Genomic DNA, 6,535 nt, shown 5'->3' on the forward strand with positions numbered 1-6,535 from the left:
GTTAGAATGATAATGACTTTAGAACCTATCAGTATTCAACAAATACTTTTTTGGGGCTAACGCGTTATCTCCTTCCGAGATATGCTGGAAAAAATATCATTTCAATCACAAATCTTCCCTTCTCTCGATAATTGACGGTGTTTTTGATGTACACTTCCAAAATAAGAATTTATATTGAACTGTTCAAAAGTTTTGCCGCAAACTAAGACAGAGCTTGATCTGCAGTGAAATATTCTATGAGCGTTCCTTTGATGAATAACTGCGAACTTTCTTTGCCAATTTCCTGTTTTCAAATATGTTTATCGCAACAAGCTCAAAGATACTCTATGTTCTGAGATGGAGAGACCCCTCACGAGTTTTATTCAGTAATGATCTCTAATTTCACAACAATTTTTAAAAATCTCAGCTTGGAAAATCTCTGAATGAACACCACGCTTTCCAAAATGTTTTGCTATGGGCTCGATGGTGTTGATCACGGTAAAAGCTTAGAAAAATGCCGATATTTATTTTAAGTTAATCATTATGCCAAACGGCCATTATGCCAAATAACCATTATGCCAAACGGCCATTATGTTAAACGACTTTATGCCAAACGGCTTTATGCCAAACGACCTTATGCCAAACGATTTTATGCCAAACGGAGTACACTCGAAAAGCACTGCAACATTTATTTTTAGATTTTTTTAGTTGTTTTCCATAGCAATTTGATTGTTTATCAATAGTTTCACTTTTGGAATAATAAGTTGACTGTAAGATTGTTCTAATCTACGTAGAATCTTATTCTGAAAACAATGGCATAGTATAATTTTCATCTGAATCGATTTATATCGCATTCGTAGGAAAACAATGGAGCTCTGAAGCTATATATCATGAGAAAAAGATAATTAATTGTAATAATAAAACAGATCCTACTCTTGACACGGCAGGGGTTTAATGTGAATGCTATTTAAACCATATTTACCAACAATATGCCCTTTAAGTCAAGCTTCGATTTTTCATTTTTTTTTACCCTGACAACCGTTTGCGTTGAAAATTTGATGGATTGGTGTTTCATTTTGGTCATGACAAAATGATAAAAATTTCAGCTCAGAGCTCTGTTTGATTCTCTAGAGTTGTGCTCTTGAAATTTCAAGTTTTGGCTTTGGTTTATAACAATCTTAAGTGCATCCCAATGCTGATTTTCAGATAATTTGGCCAACAAAAGCCCCAGGTGCCTAAGTAAATCACCAAGATGCCAAAGTAGTTCTATATCGGAATTTTTTTTTTCAATTATTAATCTTTTGAATTTTCTTCATAAAAAAAGAGTTATCTAAAGCAAATAAGTTCTAGGTATGGATGAAACAAGACCACACATAGTGCTTCTACACTAAGGGCTCACTCACAATTTTAATAACACCGAAAATTATCATTTTTGACATCCACCCACCCTCTCGTAATGCTTTTTGTAAGGATATTCTACACATTTTATATAAGCTGTAATCGCTTGATCGATATTGAAGTCATAAATGAAAAAAGTTTTGTCCATTAGATAACTTTTATAAATAAATGCTTGTTTTCAAAATTAGTTGTGGTATTCAGCAATTACAGAAGAGTACTAAACCAATCTGCAATAAGTGTTTGATTCAAAACGTCGAGAAAAAAAGTTAGAAAAAAATTCAAAAAAATATTAGCCCTGACAGTGCGAGAACAAAAATTCAACAAAATATTTCGAATCATTGCTAAGAAGAGGGAAACATTTTCAAGAGATATGGTGTAGGATAGTTGAAATTAAATCTGTAATGTTTGAAAGATATTTGTTCAAAATTGCAGATGCCTCATGGCAATAACATTAAACATTACTACTTTCTATGGCTTATTTTGCAGCTTGAAGAGGTTCGTTCAAAACGATTTTCCCGGTGATCATCTCAAATTCCCGGGTTTTCCCGTCTTTTTTTCCGGAGGACTCAAATTCCCGTCATTTTCCGCTTTTCCCGGTTCGGTAGCCTCCCTGTTGGAGTGAATATACTACATTACACATAGTCGCAAAATATGCTATGCAGTGAATGTGCTCATCTTTGAAATTTCGCTTACGATGTGTGCAAGTTTTCATGCTATTCTATGCTATGCTAACATTTAATATATCCCGCAACATTGCCGATTTCCTCATGCAAAATTTTCTAAATTGCTTTCCCAATAAAATCCAAGCTTACTACGGTATCGCATGGAATCTTATAATTGTGTTTTAGACATTATCCTGAGATGAGACTAGCGAAGAGGAAAAAAAGTAACGTCATACATGAACGTAGATAAGATAAGTGAAAACTAGGATTTTCAAATGGTTATTTATTTGAACTTAATGGGTACTTCTGAATGTGAGAGAATCGACGATACAATTTAACGTGTCGTGATACAGTATTCGGATAGATGCTTCCCGTTTATCGTTCGTTTAAGTCTCCCGTATATCCATCTTCCGAATCATTTTGACCGTCATTTCTACGGACAAACCCGACGATAATTACCTTAATTCACAGCTGTAAAAGCCAGCTTAATCCCTTAATCCTGCCGGCTGTTTCTTCCGCCTTTCGACTGTTTCTCGCCGCCTTGCTGCGTTCCATAAACCAAAGTAGAACAATAGACAATCCACTTCACCGATCGAAACGCTCTGCACAATTCAGCCTTCAGCTCTAGCTCAGCATCATCAGCTTGCCGTCGATTGAAATCTTCACTTCCTTATTATCTTCTTCCTATACACGGCTCACGGCTTTCTTACCGTCGCACCATTCACCAACCATTCTTCACTTTTTTTTTTCTTCTAAGCAAAATCACCACCGAAAATCAACTTGGCACCGCCGCTTCTTGTTTTTGCGCCGATGATCTCCGAACCTCACAAACTTTCTTCTCCTCGTGCAGCAGCTTTCTCAAATCCTTCGGAAGAGCCCGAATACCGGCAGCAATTTTAATCTCACTTTGTTTTAATCATCTACGCCAAAATCAAAACGTATCCGCGAAAAAAATTTGTGATTAAAATTCCTATTTGCAGCTACAAAAATTTCCTTTTAAAAAATTCTTCCTCGTACTTCTTTTTTTCGGCTCCTCGCCGCGCACTCACTCACTCACTCGCGTTGGCTTCTTCCTTCAGCGCAGACTCCGGTTTTTCCTTCGCTCCTCTTTTCCCCTCTCTTCACGTCGTTTCTTCGCGCTGCACTTTTCCTCTTTCTCTCTATCTCTTCCCGGCTCTTCACCGCGCGTTTGACTTTATTTTATTATAAAAATATTTTTGTATTTCACTTTGTATTACATCCACACTCTTTTGCTGCTTTGCTCTTCCATGTCGACGTCGTCGTCGTCGTCACAGGTCTTCACAGGTTTGTTTGTTTCCCTTTTCTTCTGGCCTTCCTTCTGCGTCTTCGTTTTCTATCCCTCTCACTCACTCACATTTGGGGCCAAAGCTCGCGCCAAGCTGTATAAAACAATATAATGAGATATTTCTCATGAAAAGGAGGAAAAAATAACCATCCTCGCTGGCAGAAGTTGAAGCAGCAGCAGTTGAAGGCAACAGTAGAAATGCTGCCAATAATGACAAGAAGAAAACTACGGGAAGGCCTCCGACAAGAACTCGCCGCGCGCGCACGTTTGTAATTGTAAATGAAAATAAATAAATTTCTTTATACGTGTTGAACGCGCGCTCTGTTCAGCCTCTGTTCACTCGAAGTCCGAATGGAGAAGGTATCCAAACATTCGTGAAAAGATATTCCACTTTTCTGCCCGACTCTCGCGGCTTCCGACCCTCGCCTTTGCGCAACTTCTGGATCTTCTGGCAGACGACGAATTCACACTTTGGTCAATTCCAAATTTGTTGCGAATTATTGTCGATCGCGAACCACGCAAAAGTGGTTCAAACTATCTTGGCAGCATCCGCCATTGATCAACTACTGCACAAGTCGCAAGCTTTTCACGCGCACTTGCTCCTCTTCAGTTGATTAGTTTTCCTGCCCAAATAACCGCACAAAGCCGCCTTCCGCACTTCTCCGAAATTCCTGAGCGAAAACTCAACTCCCTTCGAGCAAACCCCCAAACGCACGGTGTTAATTTAAAATGTATCCCTAGTCTTGTCTTTCACTCTCCACCGCGCTTCGAATTCGCTATCCCGCTTCCTCTCACGTGCACTTACGTAGATCAAACCAAAAACTCGCAACTCAACGGGGTCCACTCGCCGCGCGCCGTCTTATTTCATTCCATTAAGAAAAACTAGCTCTCCTCTAATGCCCCAGCACTGACTTCTCTTCTCTTCCTCTCTTCCCGTGGCCTCCTCCAAAACGTTATGGGTCCATAAACTCTTTTCGGAAGATGCAGGAAAATCTCTCGCGCGCGACTTCACTCCGAGGAACAACCGGACGGGACGGACCTCAACTCGGCAACCCAGCGTTTAAAGAACTGATCTCACGACGGTGGCCAACCATTCCGGCAACCCATCCAAGCAACCCAGCGAAGCTCTCTCTCGCGAGAGCACCAACACGATCGCATGCGATCGCGGTGCTTGCCTACTATCGGTGAGGCCATAGTAACGCGTCTGCGTCCGCGAACGCGATGCGATCAAAGGATTTCCTGTTGTTGATATTCTGCTTTGCGGGCTCGCACACGCGGACGCGTCGCTCGACGCGTTTACTATGGCAGCGCCCTATGATTCAAGTGAGCGAGAGAGACCTGAACGAACGGACGGACAAGCGAGGAACCTGCGCGCGGTGGATCACTTATGTTGCACAAGGCTCACACAACCACGGAAGACACCAACGCAAATAAGCACCACGCATACACTTGCGCAGCCCCTTGCAAGATCAATTGATGAGCGCAGGTAGATTTCCAGCTTCGGTCCAGCAGAAAATTCTTCGGGTCCCTCCGACTTGCTTTGCGTGTTTTTCTGGGAGAGCATCACTAGTTTGCGGCGTTCGGTGTCTGTGTGAGGTGAACGGGTTGTCGATCGTGGCACACCAACAAGAGGAAAATGCTCTTCCACTCCACGGTGTATGGAAGGTTCGGCATGCTTGGCGATCAGGTAGAAAAACGAGCCATCGGGGAAGCATCCACCTTGGAGTGATGGAACAATTCCTTTGGCATGTTTTTTAACATAAATAGTTTTAAACATTTAAATCCGTAGATACCCAGAGCGATCTTTTTATTTAAGAAGATTGCAATGCCTTTTTGAGTTTCTAACATTTTTAAATGCATGATTTTATTACAACCAGTGGGAATATATTTGCTGTGTATGCTCTCATTCGCGTCTCATTCTCCTTCCGCATTCTCATTCCCTCATTCTCCTTCCTTTTTCTAATAGTGAAATGTACACGACTTTTTTGATTATTTACCGAAATCAAGTACGCTTAATTCTTACGAAGAAACCATTAATGATTAACAGATTAATGGTTTCTTCTGATCCCAGATAACACTATCCCTTTAAGTTTTGGTCTCAGGGTAATCCTAAGGGTTCCAATACAAGGTGTGCCATCTTTCGCATCGGTATGTAGAAATTGGAAAAGTTTGTGAAAAATCAATCAATATCTATAGTTCCTGTATTTTCGTTTAATTTGATCCTTTGCATTTTATTTCAACTATTTCATAATAACAACAATAATCAAGTGGTGAGGACTTCCTGCAGCGGTTTTTCATTGCATTTTTGAGCTTGCGATAATTTCGACACCAATGTTTGCCTTGAGCTCTTCAATGATACGAACTTTGCTTTTGAAATAACTCCACAAAAATAAATCATGGAGAGTCAAATCAGGATTTCCTCATTTCGATCAAGTGTCCCTTTTTTTGGAAAGTTTGATTTGCTGTGCGACATGAAACGTTGTTTTACCAGTAACCGCCAAGATTTTTTTTCACGCATTTGTGAGCAGACATATTGAGTCAACATCTAAAAATATAAATTTCTATGGAATGTATCATACTGCTTAAACAAAATATGGCCCGATGATTGTTGTGGCGTGAACGCCAGCCTGAATCATAACCGACGTCAGAACCTATCGTGGCGCTAACATTGACTCCGACCACTACCTGGTGATGGTGAAACTGCGCCCAAAACTATTCGTCATCGATGATGTACGGTATCGACGCCCGCCCCGGTACAATCTCGAGCGGCTGAAACAACCGGATGTCGCCAATGCGTACGCGCAGCATCTTGAGGCAGCGTTGCCGGATGAGGGCGAGCTCGATAGGGCCCCTCTTGAGGACTGCTGGAGGACAGTCAAAGCAGCCATTAACGACGCTGCCGAAAGCATTGTCGGATATGTGGAGCGGAGCTCAAGAAACGATTGGTTCGACGATGAGTGCCAGGAGGTTTTAGAGGAGAAGAATGCAGCGCGGGCTGCAATGCTGCAGCATGGTACGCGGCAAAACGTGGAACGATACAGACTGAAGCGGAAACAGCAAACGCGCCTATTCCGGGACAAAAAGCGCCGCCTGGAAGAGGTGGAATGCCAAGAGATGGAGTTGCTGTACCGCTCTCAAGAAACGCGGAAGATCTATCAGAAGCTCAACACATCCCGCAACGGCTTCGTGC

General features: G+C 41.6%; 1 protein-coding gene across 2 annotated transcripts in view; it reads right to left on the bottom strand.

Annotated features, from left to right (window-relative positions):
• LOC5565885 (protein dachsous) overlaps window positions 1-4,415 on the bottom strand; it is a 409,900-nt gene extending 405,485 nt beyond the window's left edge. The window contains exons 1-2 of one of the 2 annotated variants that reach the window (XM_021848155.1): window positions 4,151-4,415; window positions 2,499-3,439 (exon numbers count right to left, since the gene is read on the bottom strand). The gene's annotated coding sequence lies outside the window, so the exon portion shown is untranslated. The remainder of the gene's footprint in view (window positions 1-2,498; window positions 3,440-4,150) is intronic. The other variant, XM_021848156.1, reaches the window with a different exon arrangement.
• Between the last annotated feature and the right edge of the window lie 2,120 nt (window positions 4,416-6,535).

Source organism: Aedes aegypti, chromosome 2 (genome assembly GCF_002204515.2).
Source record: "Aedes aegypti strain LVP_AGWG chromosome 2, AaegL5.0 Primary Assembly, whole genome shotgun sequence".
Taxonomy (NCBI): domain Eukaryota; kingdom Metazoa; phylum Arthropoda; class Insecta; order Diptera; family Culicidae; genus Aedes; species Aedes aegypti.